We start from the raw sequence: 16,843 nt of genomic DNA, 5'->3' as shown, positions 1-16,843 counted from the left end.
ACATAGTGTATTAAACCATGATTGTAGGTCTGCTGGAGCGATAACGATTTGTTACTACTAATTTCTGGGCAACTTGTTAAATTTACATACTGTTTGGTACACTTCCCTATGAGGTTGACTTTATTTAATCATTATAAGTGCTTATGTAGGGAAATAAGTCAGAGAAGAAGAGTAATACTGCTTAGACTCTAGAGGTGCATAAGTTAAAGAGTAAAGACGAAAGTCATCTTAGTTTCAACTCATCTATAGTTTAAAACTATAACCCAAGGCAGTCACTTGGATATTCGCTATGCCATATGAGATGTCATCTCACAGCAGAGATGGAGCATACACTTACAACACACACAAAAATTTTTTGTAATAATAATATATGTACTGCAGTTTTGTACCAGAGATAAAAATTTGGCTGTACCTTTGGAATTACCTAGTAAAGAGAGAATAGTCTTGGTCTAAAGAGGATACATGATTTTATCTCAGATCGCCCTTGTTATTGTTAAAATCAAAACTCAAACCCAAACCTCACTATCTGATCAAGATTCCTTCTGCTAGTCTATGTGGGTAAATGGAGAGGCAATTAAAACTTCAACTGGTTGCCTGCTAATTTTATCCTTCATAAGACATGCTAAGCTCATGTCTAACATCATTATCATGCTCCCCGATATAGGTGGGTGTAATTATTCTTATTACAGCTCCACGTGAAAACACAGCCAAGAGAAGTCAGATTTTATGTTATGCTTTGCTTTTTTTGGGCCACACCTGGTGGTGTTTGGAGTTTATTTCTGTTTCTGGATTCAGGGATCACTCCTGGCAAAACTCTGGGAATATATATGGTGCTGGGGATCAAATCCAGGTTGACTATGTGCAAAGCAAGTGGTCTATCTGCTATTGCTCTGGCCCCAAGAACACAGATTTTAAACTTTATTGATTGATTGATTGATTGATTGGTTGGTTTTGGGGCCACACCCAGTGGCGCTCAGGGGTTACTCCTGGCTCGGCACTGAGAGATTGCCTCCTGGCAGGCTGGGAGACCATAGATGATGTCAGGCATCAAACGGGGTCTCTCCCAGGTGGCCACATGCAAGGCAAATGCCCTACTGATGCGCTATCTCTCCAGCCCCGTAAGGCAGATTTTAAAACCGAACAGATTCAAGTCTCATGTGGTATCAATAGTTTCTTTATATTCTGAGTCTCAGGTTTCCCTTCTACAAAGCTTCATCCAAGCTTATATATATATATATATATATATATATATATATATATATATATATATATATAAAATACATTCTGTCCTGCACCACAGGAAGGGAACTTAGGTGAAGGATAAGTATTTTATATTTATAGAAGTGTCTGGACCCAAGTAGGTGCTCATCAGATGCCAACTCACTGCTATGCTCTACTTTACCCATTCCAGACCAGCATTGACCCCTAATCCCACTCAGCCTTCTTCAGCATCTGGTGCTGGTGGAAAATGACAGAAAATCAGCATGAAAAAGTAACAGGTGGACTTTCTGTGACACAGAGAGATACTCGGGAACACCAAAAAAAAAAAAAAAAAAAGAACAAATTCTCCCCTCAAAGATGCTAAAACCTGGTAAAATATGTATAAAGTCCAAGAAACCCCACACAACTACAGAAATTAATCACATTCTGGCTGCAGTGTGATCTAAAAAAGATCCTAAAATGAGTTGTGAAGAATTTATGCTGGCAGTTGCTTTGTTCCTGGAGATTTAATGATGTCAAAACTGATTATGCAAATAAGAATTGGCCACCACAAGTTAAAAAGTAAAAACCAATTCAATAAATAACGATATATGTAACAAACTAGTCCAGGAGTCCTTATTTGGGAATGGAAAGAGCAGATCTGTACCTGGGTTTTCTTTTCATCAATGTTTGAATGAATAAATAACAAATGGATTGAAGCCTCATCCCTCCTTTCTTCCTAGGTAACTTGACCTTACCTGCAAGACCCCGCCCATTCCTGGGAGGGGTCTTGGAAAAGGTAGATAAAGCCTTTGACCCAGGGGATTAGGCCCCCTTTTGCCCTTTTTGGTCTTTGACCAGCATGGAGGTCAAAGGAAAGATGGCTGACAGGAGTTAAGATGCAGGGCTAGATAAGAATGACTGTATGCTTAAAAGGTTATGATATAGGCCACACATGTGGTGGATAGGGCATGAATAAAGCTGATGCTTCCTGATGCCTGTCTCTGGATGAGTCTGATTCCGCTGTTCACCTAAACCTGGGGCCCTCCAGCTGAATGGGGATTGCGGAGCCACATGGCCTGGGATGGCAGAGAAAAATCCCTCGATCCATCCTTCACCATCCAGATCCATCATTAATTATTTAATGCAACAATGGATGTCTGTGAATCTATTTTCTTCCATGACTGTTGGATGATACACCCGTCCATCCATCCATCAATCCCTCCCTCCCTCCATCTTCCAATCCAATCCATCCATCCATCCATCCAACTCATCCACCCAATGGTACATCTGTCTACCCTCCTAACTGACCCTATCTCTATCCCTCTAATACATTCACTGTTGAAGCACTGAAAGTTACTCTCACTGTTGACTCATACCAGACCATGCATTTCAGACACTCCTGAATCAAGATCAAAGTAACACACAACAGAAGAAGTATCAATGCCAACAATGACCTTTATGTGTCATTCTAGAGTTTCTTTCTTTGGATATTAGGGGCTTGCTAAAATTACACACAAAATTACATGTACACTTTTCAGGTGGAAAAGGCCATACTTTTTTGTTTCTTTGGTGGGGGGAGTTGGGGCCACACTTGGTAGAACTCAGGACTTAGTCCTGGCTTTATACCCCAGGACCACCCCTGTTGGGATCAGAGGACCATATGTGGTACCAAGGAGAAAACCCAGATCAGCTGCTTGCAAGGCAAATGCTTCACCCACTGTGTTACCTTCAGCTTCTTAAAGACTTCTGTGGCCCCACTAAGATTTGACAACATTCCTACAAGTGATTTCAAGTGAACCAAAAATGATAAGGAAAATGAGTAAAGCAAGCTTTGAGTGAATATCACTCTGTCTTAGACATTTTTTTGTCCAACCAAGAAGGTGGAATCCACATGCCTAACAGATATTAAACCATTATCTTTGGAGGGATATATTTAGTAGAAACTGGAAGTCCAATCATTGGATATAGCTGTTTCATTTTTTGCTCACTTTGGAAATCCGGAATGCCCAGGGAGTTCAGTTTCATCAAGTCCTACCAGCAAGTGGCTAATATCAAGCAGGTCCCATGCTATGGACAATCCACCTGGTGTTCCTCCTGCTGTCTCTTAGCCACATGTCCTACGGGGAACTCTGGGCTAGACACCTACAAAACTCCTTGGAGCCTTTGTTTGCAAGCTTCCTGTTTGGCCCTGAGAAAAAGCACAGGGAGGATGATCAGAAGGTGGGAGCAGGAAGAAATCTCTGTTTCTGGAAGCATCCACTTCCTCCTTGGGTGGCGGGCAACCCTTCACTGGGTCCAGGTTCCAGTAATACAACCTCTTCCCTTTTGTCTCCCTTCATCCTGGGGGCAGAAACTGCTTTCAGGAGGTATTACTCACAGTTACCTCATCTCCTAGTCTTTGCTTTTTCCAGCCTTCCCACACGTGTGTATTAAGTTTCTCAGATTAACTGTCCTCTGGTACAAATACCTACTTTAGCTTCTTAGGACCTTGATCAAAACAAACTTGCCAGTGTCCCTATTCTAGTATCTTAATGAGGTGACATTTACACACAGACCACTAAGAGTATAAATGTATTCCTAGAAACGACTGGCTGTGATCTTTTTCAAAGGAGACCACATAAAATAGCTGACCTTTACGAGGCAGTGTAAGTCTGCTTGCCTGAAGAAACGGTTTTAAATATTAGCCAAAATCTACATGCTAACATACAGTTCACGTATTAATTAGAGGCGATATTTATAATCAAAGATTTTTAAGGCTTTGGGGCTAAATTTAGTAGTGATTAGTTTAGGGGGAAAAAAAACAACAAAAATGATGCCCTCCCTAAAAATACAAGTCAAAAATTAAAAATAATAAAACTACTTTTAATAAGTCATAAAAAAATAATCCCAGATGGTTTGTTTAGTTTAAATTTGCTGTGATTTTACTTTTCTGTAGTAAAGGAGTTATAGGCAGAAGATGAGAAAGGAAAGCAGCAGATGAGGAAAATGACAGATGATTAGCAAACTTCTGGAGAGCCTGAGATGTCAGAAACTAAAGTGGTAAAAACTTAAGTGATCATAAAATATTTGTGGCAAAAACTGAGCAAGCATAATATGGGCAGCATTTTTCTGAAACCCTAAAAGAAAAGTGCTGTCAAACAGGCTAACGTCAGAGAGCAAATCAACCCAGGGAAGGGAACCCCAAGCAAGAATTCAGTTCGCCCCTTCTATCTAACCCTGGTATGGCTCCAGAATGCAGTTTGGCTGCAGGCAATAAAGCAAGTGAGTCATCACTGTTAACTAAAAATTAAATAAGTATGAATAAATATGGTGAGAAGTTAAGTTCTTTATCCTGTAACACTAGGCAAGCATTCCATAGCAAATATTTTAGAATAAGCACAAAGCCTTACCTAAGACCAAAGATATTGCTTTAAAAATTAAAAGTAAGCATACAGGATAATATGATTATGATATTTTAAAGGAATATTATTACACTGCACAGAAATCGCACACGTCTTGTTATTAAAATCATTTGAGGATATTGCCGGCTAAAGTGACGGTATTTACTATCTAGGCTACTGTTAACACAATTCTTATATGAGTTTTTCTGTTTCTATGGTAACGCGAATTATAAGGTTCAATGAAGCCAGATTCAGTAATGTGTATTTTTCTGTTATTCAAGGTGAAAAGGAAATGAAACATTTCTAACATTCATAAACTGCAGTGAATGTCTGAATTCCATTTAGTGATAAGACGATAATTACTCAAGTAATTAGAATTCTTCCTGGATGGAATTATTTTGCACACAGTGGAAATTTAGACTTGGGAATGAAAGCAAGGGCCAGAGTATATTCAGCACCAGTAATTAATTACACCCCAAACCAATGTGGTACTCTGCCATCCGACTCTACCTTGGATCCGGACTCGACCTTCTCGCATTGATTCTGACTGCATAAGAAAGAAGACAGCTCCCCCACCCCCATTGCTTAAGTCAGAAAGATAAAGTGGGTGAAATCATTTTATTCAAGAGAAAATCCAATTACAGAAATAATCAACTTTTCTCTCCTGCTTTATTATTTTTTTCATATTTGAAAGGGCATTCATATTAGCAGAACCAATTAAATGAATATCAAGACAGGGCAAAAAAAATACAAAGTTGGGCGAGCTTCTTAAATCTTTCAAAATTAAACTTAGGATAAAAAAAATAAAAAAGAATAAGAAAAAGTCCACCTATGGAAATTGTAGAGACAAACACAGAACATAGCATTCTTTCAAGGGAATGCTTAACCAGAAGTTGAGGAAGCACCTCAGGATGGGTAGAAAATCACATATTCAAAATAGTTGTCTGTAAATAAGAAATTATTTTAAAAAATAAAATAGGTATAGATGCACTTTTAATGAAGAGGCATGCACTTGGGGCTACAGGAGATAATGTAGGAGTCAGGACATTAACCTCGTAAGCTGCAGGTTCCAGTTCCATCCCGAGAGTTTCATAACTCCCCCCCCCCCAAAAAAAAATTCCACCAAAAATGATCCCCGCCGAAGTGGTAACATAGTGGTAGGGTGTTTGCCTTGCACACTGCTGACTCAGTACAGATCCAGGCCAGGAGTAATTTCTGAGCACAGAGCCAGAAGTAACCCCTGGGTACTACAGGGTGTGGCCCCCAAACAAACAAACAAAAAGAATAATCCCTGAGCACAGGGCAGGAGTAAACTTTGAGTATATCTGGGTTCTCTCTCTCTCTCTCTCTCTCTCTCACACACACACACACACACACACACACACACACACACACACACACACACACACACACACACACACACATACACACACAAAGAAAAAGGAATGGCACCAGATACTACATTTCAAGTAATTTGCTATTCTAAAATACAATTCATACAGTATTGTCAAATGCTGAGAAGAAAAAAAAAGAGGGTAAAATGCTTTTCTTAAATTTTCTTAAATTTCAGTTGAGTTTTTGGGGCCACACCTGGCAATGCTCAGTGATTTCTCCTGGCTCAGGAATCACTCCTGGGAGGGCTCGAGAACATATGGGAGGCCAGGGATCGAACCCAGTTATTTCCATGCAAGGCAAGTACTTTCTCTGCTGTGCTACCACTCAGCCCACAACTTTCTTCATTCTGTATTAGCTGAATTTTGTTTTGTTTCATCTTCATTTACTCTAAACATCAGATTGCCAGTTGGTCAGCTATGTCTCACATACTCACAAGAAGCCATTAAATGCTTCTTGCAAATGAAATTTTATTAGAACAAAGCCAAATCCCTTCATTTAACTCTTTGAGGCTGTTTGGGTCTAAGGGTGGAGCTGAGTTAACTGTCCACAACAGAGCTTGTATAATGCACAAAGTAAACAAAACGTATTATCAATGTAGATTCAAACAAGCCAGAGATAAGAGTGAACTTCCCAAAGTACCTCCAGAGACACTCTGTGTGAGTTTTAGAACCAGTCGTCTACCTGCCATCCAGTCCTCATCCACCATCTTCGCCATCACTGAATTCTCACTGCTAAGATTCATATCCACATGTTTCTTTGCCTAGGTAATCTAACTTATAATGCACTCACAACCATTGGTACTAGTTCTTCCTCTTCCTCCTCCTCCTTTATAGATGCCCTTGGAAGTGAAATCTTTCCTGATTTTTTCTCACATTTAGCTCACTCGCAAGGCCTTTATCCTACTGGCCTTCTTCAGACCTGGCCTGGCATCTTTCAGATCTGTGTATCCTTGCCCTAGGCTTCCAAATAAGCCACAAGCACTTTGTAGGTATGGATGGGTACAGCTTCTTATTTTTAGACTCCCAACACTGAAGCAGCAGCCTGGAACATGACCTTAATTCCATAAAGTTGGGCATTAAATGAAAGTAATGAGCATGGGGGCCGGAGAGATAGCACAGCGGTAGGGCATTTGCTTTGCATGCAGAAGGTCGTGTTTCAAATCCTGCCATCCCATATGGTCCTCTGAGCCTGCTGGGGGCGATTTCTGAGCATAGAGCCAGGAGTAGCCCCTGAGTGCTGCCCGGTATGACTCAAAAAAAAAAAAAAAAAGTAATGAGCAGAGAGAACCAGGGGGAGGAAGATAAAGAATAGATAGCCTTGGTCAGTTAACTAGGCTTGATTAGGAATCATTAAGGATTCATCTCTGTCCAGGTAATCATTTCGTATATTTATGTGAAAGTTCTAGAAGTGACTTCTAGATCTTCTTGGCATGGAAGAGAGAGGACAGATGATCACAGGAAGAGACATGTTACTCTTTGGGAACAAAAGCCAAAGCCCTGAAGAGGAACCATTCTGCTTACAAGGACAAGACATACAAGTCTACAAATGTACTTGAACAACAAAAAAAAAAAAGGTGCTAACTAGTTTCCAGTTCCTGACTTTAATTCCTCTTAAGCAAAGTGACTGAGAAAACACTGACTATACCAGAGATGATTCGAAATGATCTGGGTTAATTTGAAACTTTCAGTTGAAAATTCAAGGCAAAAATGCCAGCTGGAATTCCTGATGAAGCTTTCCAAGTCTCTCAAAGAAATTCAGTCTCTTGCTTCCTTCTCTTTCTTTCTTTCTTTTTCTCTTTCTCTCTCTCTTTCTTTCTCTCTTTCTTTCTTTCTTTCTTTCTTTCTTTCTTTCTTTCTTTCTTTCTTTCTTTCTTTCTTTCTTTCTTTCTTTCTTTCTTTCTTTCTTTCTTTCTTTCTTTCTTTCTTCTTCTTCTTCCTTCTTCCTTCCTTCCTTCCTTCCTTCCTTCCTTCCTTCCTTCCTTCCTTCCTCCCTCCTCCTTCCCTCCCTCCTTCCTTTTTCCTCCCTCTCTCCCTCCTTTTTCCTCCCTCCTTCCTTTTTCCTCCCTCCCTCCCTCCCTCCCTCCCTCCCTCCCTCCCTCCCTCCCTCCCTCCCTCCCTCCCTTCCCTTCCCTTCCCTTCCTTCCTTCCTTCCTTCCTTCCTTCCTTCCTTCCTTCCTTCCTTCCTGTTTTGCCTCACCTGGCTGTGCTCAGGGGTTACTCCTGGCTCTGAACTCACAAATCTATCCTGGCAGGCTCAGGGGACCTTATGGGATGCCAGGGATCAAAACTGAGTTGTCCATGTGCAAGGCAAACACTCTACTCACTGGGCTATCACAATGGCCCTCACAGAGGTTTTTTTTTTTTTTTTCTTATGGAACCTTCACGAATTTGCATGTCATCCTTGCACAGGGGCCATGCTAATCTTCTCTGTATCATTACAATTTTAGTACATGTGCTTCCGAAGCGAGCACCACAGAGGATTTCCTATTCCAGTTCTACATTACCGTCATAGGTGACAAGTCCTGTCCTGCAGAAGTCATTTATTCACTGGACAGTATAGTTTTGGGTAAGCTTTGAATAAGCAAGACTTATCAGAGCTGCTGGGGCAGTAGGTGGCCAAGTCTTTGCCATTCAAAGATAATGTAGAAGGTTTAGTGGATAGGAACCTATGCAGAGGGACATTTTATTTTTTTTAAACCAGATTCTTTATTTAGAAAAATGCTCTAATTTGGGGTAATTCAATGCCAGGCTGCTTTTAAATGAAGCTACTTATGGCTCCAAAGCCTCAGCTATACTTCTCTGACCCAGAAACACACCAAGCACTTCTGCTAAGCATTCCCTGGAGGTGACCCGGAAACACTCCATGCACTTCCGCCAAGCATTTCCTGGAGGGAGCCTATTTCTGAGACCCCTTACCTGATGTTTCACGGTAGCTTTGGACCTCCTGATACTCAAAGACTCACTCAAAGTCAAAGGCTATTTCAAGTTGCAAAAGAAAAAATAAAGCCTTTTATATGTGAGATTATCAGGATACTAGGGGAGTATCATAGTTAGTATAAGTCATCCAGCAAGAAGACAACAGATTTCAGAAGGTAGAAGACAAGAGCCAGTGACACAGGAACTCATTTAGTGCTAGGATGGTATCATAACATATTCCAGTGCCAATTGCTAGGACTTTTACTGAACACTTAATGCTATGCTGGGCACTGTTCTGAAGTGTATTTTTTGTTGTTTTTTGTTTGCTTGTGTTAGTGACATTTTAATTTTAATTTGGGGAGAAAGTAGAACTGGGCCAGACCTGGTGTTTATGTGAACCCCAAAGGCCTCGTCTTTCAGAAATGAAATGCAGGCCATCCCATTGGCTTGATACTCCCACCTAGAATCTTGAGAGCCATCTGATGTCCCCACAACAATGAGACAACAAAAACACCCACTCAACATCAACTTCTCATTCCTTCCTCCCTGGATGATTTCAGTATTTTACTTCTAATGACAAACAAGAACTCTGAGAACTGTCCAGTTGTTCCCAGTCAGAGGGAAGGACCAGAACAAGGCTTCCGGCGCCTGGGGCCTTCGATTGCTTTGAGCTAAGGAAAGAGAGGGAGAAAAAAACTTCTCATCAGCTCTCACATCTGTGCCAGTAGCCCACAAAAAAGTTATTCACAAGAACTCAGATTTTATCACACATATCTCAGTGGTGCCAAAATGTGGCGGGAAAGGGGGAACCCCCAGAGACTAGAAAAGTTAATAGCCAGAATTAGCCCTTGGCTCAGAGAGGCAGTAAATTAGAAAAAAAAATCTTGTTAATTTTTATCATTTTACATCATGTCCCATATCATGCAAGTCTAGAGAAGAGCATACATGACATCATCTTTTATTTTAGTTTTCATTTTTTTGGCAAAAGAACATGAGGAGGCATACTTAGCTGACACTGGTGGTACTTTGGTCCCTGGACAGCTCTTCACTGGCACAAACACCCAGTTCAGCTCCTACTAGTGCCTTATGGACCCACATAGTGTCACTTGTTGATAGTCCTGTTTTTCACCTGTTTCACCCCCTGCCCAAGAGAGCCTGTAAGCAGGAAGGTATGATGCGTCCACAGAACTCAGGGTGACAAGGGATTTGTCCAGAAGCAGGATCGACTACTAACTGCTCAAAGTGATGATGCTCTGGAATGAAAACCTGTACAAAAAGGAGTGTAATGCTCTGCTGGGAGAGGGGCCAGCAGGCGACATGCATACAGTGGAACAATGACCAGTATAGAAACTGTGGTGGTCTACTGTGCATTAACAGGACAGTGAGTAGTACTAAAAGAGAGACAGTTTCATCCAATCCCACAGATGTTAACTGAAGAAAGAACTATCACCAAGTAGGGTAAAGAGGGGCCAGAGGACAGAATAGGACATTGTACAGTACTGCTAGTCAGTGAATTCACTACTCACTACTCAAAGATCCATGTCACTCAGTTGAATGCAATACCAGGGAAGAAAGGGGCCAGGTGAGCGGTGGGGCACATGGGATCACAACATGAAGCCAGAAAGATAGTGGTGAGCAAGAAGAGATACCAGGGGAAATGCCAAAGCTGGTGGGCTTGGCAAGGGACAAAGGATCTCAGGTTGCCTCTCCTTCCTTACACAGATGCTATAATGGATGAAAATTAAGTGGCCAAGTGAATACTTCTATCCCACTTCAGCCTCTACATGTGACTCTGATGACACTAAACAAAATTGCTTTCATGGAAGTCACCTTCTGATAGAAAACATCAATGTGGAAACCCCACCTGGAAACACATCTAAGGTTTATCTTGCCACAGGGCATGCCACAAGGGGATGAGGAGTTGTATGGGCAGTGACAACTATCACACAGAATCATCTTTCCTCTCTTCCTAAAGATAGTCACTTTGTCCAGGAAGTCGTAAGATAGGTTTTCTGTTAAGAAAATATGAAAGCGAGGCCGGAGAGATAGCATGGAGGTGTAAGGCATTTGCCTTGAATGCAGAAGGTCGGTGGTTTGAATCCCGGCATTCCATATGGTCCCCTGAGCCTGCTAGAAGCAATTTCTGAGCATAGAGCCAGGAGTAACCCCTACGCACTGCCGGGTGTGACCCAAAAACCAAAGAGAAAGAAAAGAAAAATAATAAAAGCAATGGGGGGCAGACACCATAATAGAGTGGGTGGGTGCTTGACTTGCATATGGTTGACCTAGGTTTGATTCCTGGCAACAGAGATGGTTCCCTGAACCCTACCAAAAGTGTCCTCTGAGAGCAAAGCCAGGAATAATCCCTGTCTACTAACAAGTATGGCATCTAAAGCTACACAAGGCAACAAAAAAGTGAAACGAATGGAACATAATAGAAAATCACAAGAAAAAGAGCACTGTGATAGAAAAATGCAAGACATGTATTGTTATTAAAATAAAACTGATGACCTGAGTAATTTTCAGAGGCAAGACACAAACGATGAAAACCTGCAGGATTGGCATATCATCCAGTGATTCCCAAATGCTTTCCAAACAGAGTGGGCCAGTCTTGGTATCTAAGTGTCCCTAGAGAGTATCTCCCAAGGAAAAGAACAGAATGAATAATGATCATACTCATGTGACCAAGATGTGGAGTGGTGGGTGGATGAACCTTAAATAACGAAGCAGTCAAACAACACCCCGCGCACTTTTATTTTACAATGTGGGCGGTAGAATCACTTTAGGATTTGAGGACTAGCCAAATAAAAACCCCCAAATTAATCAACACTCTACATAAACAATATGTTAGGAAAAAAACATTTACATTCTAGCCATAAAATATATATAAAAACAGTACAATGCTGAACCCGCCTTCAAAGTCTCTTCAGTAATATAAAGTCAGGTATAGAGCAGTAGTAGCAATTAAGTTGGTAGTAGCAGTAAAATTAGAACTAGTAGCAGCAGCACTCCTAATAATCAGTACTATTCTGTGGCAATTTTAGTAGAAATACAGCAGCAGTCGTGGTGGTAGCAGTGGGACAAATAGTAATATCAACTGCTACGGAAGCATTTACATTGTATTTGATGCCAGGTAGTCTTTGAAATACCCATTTATTAATTCGCCAAGTCACACAGAGCTCCTTAAAGAAATAATGTTATCTCAATTTTATAGGTGAGAAAACGGAAGATTGGGAAGTTTTACTCATAACCACTTTTTTTGGGGGGGGTTTGTTTTTTGGGCCACACCCAGCGGTCTTCAGGGGTTACTCCTGGCTCTGCATTCAGAAATCACTCCTGGCTCAGGGGACCATATGAAATGCTGGGGATCGAACCCTATCACTGTGCTACCTCTCTGGCCTCCACATTTAAATTCTTTGCTCAGTGCTAGACTATGGCCTGATGAATAACTATAATCCCGGGCACTACGAATAGGTACCTGAGCACTGTAAATAAATTCTAGAGTAATACAACAGAAAGGAGAGAGAATGGGAGATGGTGAAGAAAAGTGACAGAAACCTGAGCTCAGAGGCTGTCAGTACATGCAGGGCAGGCTGGGCCATATTTCCTATTAAGTACTTATAAGAGTCCTGAGGGTGACGTGGGGGTTACAAGATGCCCGTATCTAGACAATGCCTATGTATGCAGGACCTCTGTGTGCAGGGGTGGGTGGAGGAGAGACACACCCAAAGGTGCTCAGGGATCACAGTCCTAGTGGTGCTTAAAGGGCCACATACGCTATTGGAGCTCAAACCCCCATCAAAGCAAGCAACATACCCGCTGTTCTATTGTTTCAGCCTCCCCCTCAATAAAAAAATACTTTCACCCAAAGTCACCTACATTCCAGTCAACTCATCTTTTTATTTAGACCTAACGCTGTGTGGGACCCAGATAATTGATTGTATTCAAATCAATTTTCTGATGAACATGAAACAATGAAATGCACCATCTGCACAGCGAGTCTAATAATGTGGTGTTTGCAAGTCTGCATGTGAGTAACGAAGAATTATAACCCAGAGCTAGAGAAAAATGCTGAGTCCCTACTCATCAAAATTTAAACATGTTACGCCTTTATCAAATTACATAATGGCCAGATCAAATGCCATAGGCAAGTGTTGTGTGATGTGTGGTAAAGGAAAAAAAAAAGCTGAGAGACGAAGAAAAATAGATTTTGGGAGAAAGAGTGAAAATTCTGAGAGTAAGGCAACTGGATACGAAGTTCTGTGTTTTATTAAATTGGGGATTCAGTTCCACGGTTTGAAGCCTGAGATTTTGTTTTTATTTTTAATCCCAAACTTCTGTTTCAAGGAATTTAAAGACAACAAAACAACAACACACACATTTAGGTTTGCCGATGGTGTGCGTAGTTCCAATAAATACAACAGCATGAGCTTCCGAGCTAGCAGGACCCCTGCTAACTTCTCTTCATGTACGTGTTCCCATGCAAAGCAATGACATTATTTCAAATAATTTCAAATGTTTGCGAGGACTGCTGAACGTAAGGCAGGTTACTTGGCAAATCATCACTTTTCTTTTTTCCATCACTAGACACCCCCAACCCCTTTATACACGTACAACCCACCCTGTTTCCATGTCTGGGGGGAAAAAAATAAAGACTTATTGGTGATGCTATTTGGGGAAGTCAGTAACGACTCACAAATAATCTGAGTCTAGTGGACTTGCACCAGATTGTGTCTAGAGAACAGAGCTTTTAGCAACATAAGCAAAGGACACACACAGGTAGATAATGTGTTTCTTTTTTTGCTTGTTTTTTTTTTTGGGGGGGGGAACATACCTGGTGCTGCTTAGGAGTTACTCCTAGCTCTGCACTTAGAAATTGCTCCTGGTGTGGGGGACCATATGGGATGCCAGGAATTGAACCCACATCTGTCCTGTTTCAGCCACATGCCAGGCAAACACCCTACTGCTACCATTCCAGCCCAGATCATGTATTTCTTATCCTTGGTACTGCTCCTTGGAACCGGCTCCCAGTGCTGTAAATACTGAAGGAGAAAGAGGCTTCCAAAGCTAGCTGGTCCAGCTTGGACTAGTCTGTAACAATCCCCAGCTTCCATCAAGAACATACAGGCACACAATGCTATATCTGTGTCCACACCTGTCCTCTGTAGGCATGAGTAGAAAGGGACGTGGGTTACAGGTCTGAGCAAACAGAGGGCTACATGAGTGTGGGGAAGAGTGAACTAAAGGTTTAGGTCAAAATGGCCTAGAGTCTTTGAAATCACCAGCATTCAGCTCCAGCTCACCACGGAAAAAAAACTAATATGGAAGACAATGGATTTCTGTGTATTTGTTTTAGGCCACCATAACAGGAATATATAATAGCATTCTTTTCTTACTCTAAGGTATTAATAGAGAAGATTAATAATAGGCCAGGGAGATGGGGGAAGAGCATGCCTTGCATGTAGGTGGTGTGGATTTGATTCCTAATCCTGAACAAAGACCCAGGAGCAGCCCCTGAGGACAGCCAGGTCCATCCTCCCACACCCCCCAAATAAACAATATACTATATATATCTTTTTTATATATAAATGGTACCTATCTTTATTTTAGATAAGATAGATATCAAAATTTATATAAAATATATTAGAATATCTACTTTGGGGTTCATAATTTAATGACTAGAATAAGAAATATAAATAGAATACATATATTAACATACATTTATAACACAGATACATAATGGATGCATAGTTATAATGTTAATGTAACATATTGCTAATGCATGCGTCAATATATTTATTATATAAATATAGCATGTTAATATATTTATAGTATATATACATATATTCCATACATCTTATTTTATTATTTTTATTTATTATCTTATTATTTTATACATCTTATTTATTACAACAGTTTTTTTTACTCTATCTGAAACTGTTGACAAATCAGTATATCCAATGCTATTTGCCCAAAGCTGCACAGGACATTTGTTTCATATGCAGCTGCAGAAGTTGTGACTCTGGGCCAGTCCTCAGCACTATACACAAGGTCCTTGAGCACTGCCAGGGATCACTTCTGAGCAAAGAGCCAGGAACAGACTCTGAGTGTGTGTCACTAGGTGTAGTTCACCTCAAAAACATCCATGACATATGCCTAACATGGATGAAGAGATTAGAATTTCAATATATAAGCCCATTATCCAGTGACTTATAAGAGCATTCCTTGTAGTACTAATTATAAATAGGCTATGACTTACTCTATTCCTTCTCATCTAACTTTCTCAGTAGTAACTACTCATATATATATATGTATGTATATATATATATATGTATATATATATAATTTTACTTTCAACTCATGAGACCATCATCTGAAAAAGGACAGTGTGCACGAAGGTCTATCAGAGGTGCACAAGACTCTAGGCCCTTATTATCCGAGGACTAAAAAAAAAAATGAGTGACTGAAGACAAAAAGCTCAACATCCTTAAACTTCATTTCTATTCATTCTCTAATAAATACCATCTGTTGTGTACTTTAGGGATATAATGCCCGTCAAAAACTCCATCGTATTATGAGAGCCGGCACCAAGTTGATCTGAAATGCATATTTGAACAGATGTGTTTAAATTACATCTCCGTCTATCCACATGCATAAATTCAGAGCAAGTGTGTGTTGATTTAAAATGCATAAAACAAGGATTTGGAGATGCATCCAAAGTGAACAGCATCTCAATGGATCAAGGCTCACGTTATGAAAGGTCATTACTAAAAATAAAGTTTGCATTTATTAAGGGTTGCATCAGGGGGGCTGTTCATGGGAAGTGACTTAGTGTTTACTGCACAAAATTAGCCACTGAAACTCCACTAATTTCTTGTTTACAACTCTTCCATGTAAAGTATTAAAATTGTCATGCTTGGACAGAAAGGAAAAAAAACAGAATAGTAGACATCAAAAATGGAGAGGACTATATGGCAGGTCTAGTGGATGGCATTGGGTATTATGGCTTCATTCTCTGTGTTTCAACCATACTGTGCATTTATTTCTCTAAGAGAAAAAAAACATTAATGGCTTCTGCAGGCACAATATTGCTCTAATTCCTGTTTCTTTTTTTCTTCCTGATATGCTTCCAAAAGTTAAAATTAGTATCTTTGGGGATCTAGGAAGCTTGTTAATATTTAACAAGAAATTAAGCACACAAAAATAACAAATATAAAGGGACAGACCGTAAGTGCTTTCAATATTCCAAGAAGAGCCAATTTCTATGCTTAGTTTTTTTTATTATCAATATAAAACAGAATGCTAAGCTGTTGAGAATAGAAATGGTTGGTCTACTCTGCATTAGGTGAATATAAAAGGAAAATGAAGGAGACAGAAACTCCTAGTATCAACATCCCCAGCAAAAATCTGATAAACTTGCTCCATTTACATGTTCCCGGCTACCTGCAGCTTCAGTTCTCAAGGCAAACGCTGAGCGTGAGACTAAACACAACAGTGTGTGTTTGGGAATTCTCGTTCTTAGGTGGTGCGATACTGAACCAGCGAAAGATAGACTCAACAGCGAATATTTCCTTTGGAAGAAGAGTTAGGAAGAAATACAATGCCAAAAGAGTCAGAGCTTTACACTGGGCAAACCTTGAAGTTAAACCTTGAAGTTCCTGTGTTACGGAGCGTGATTTACGAGAAAAAGGAAGAGGCATTACAAGAATGAACTGGAGATGTGTGCCCAAAAGGAGAGCTCTTACTGCAAGATGAAAAATCAGCTTTGATTTCATAGGATTTTCTAATACACAGTTTAATGAGCCAAAGAAAAATAATGAAAATAAGCATGATTAGTAAGAAGCATAGTATTATTGCTTTAGGGAAATCCTATCTTATGAAATATCTTCTAGGTATGTATTTGGGCTAAGTATTTTGTCTTCCTGTGACCCATATGACAGCCATTCTTGC

The 16,843-nt window shown here is 40.4% G+C and overlaps 1 protein-coding gene and 1 non-coding gene across 2 annotated transcripts in view; both read right to left on the bottom strand.

The window, feature by feature from the left end:
- The window catches only part of CDKAL1 (CDK5 regulatory subunit associated protein 1 like 1), a 674,860-nt gene that overhangs the window by 170,342 nt on the left and 487,675 nt on the right, over positions 1–16,843 (bottom strand). The window lies entirely within an intron of this gene.
- LOC125996758 (U6 spliceosomal RNA) lies at positions 8,342–8,448 on the bottom strand. Its single transcript, XR_007491439.1, has one exon. It is a non-coding gene; the product is annotated as a U6 spliceosomal RNA (small nuclear RNA).

The sequence above is a fragment of the Suncus etruscus genome, chromosome 18 (genome assembly GCF_024139225.1).
Source record: "Suncus etruscus isolate mSunEtr1 chromosome 18, mSunEtr1.pri.cur, whole genome shotgun sequence".
Lineage (NCBI taxonomy): Eukaryota > Metazoa > Chordata > Mammalia > Eulipotyphla > Soricidae > Suncus > Suncus etruscus.
Note: the sequence above shows the minus strand (reverse complement) of the source record. Positions and strands in the feature narration are given on the sequence as shown.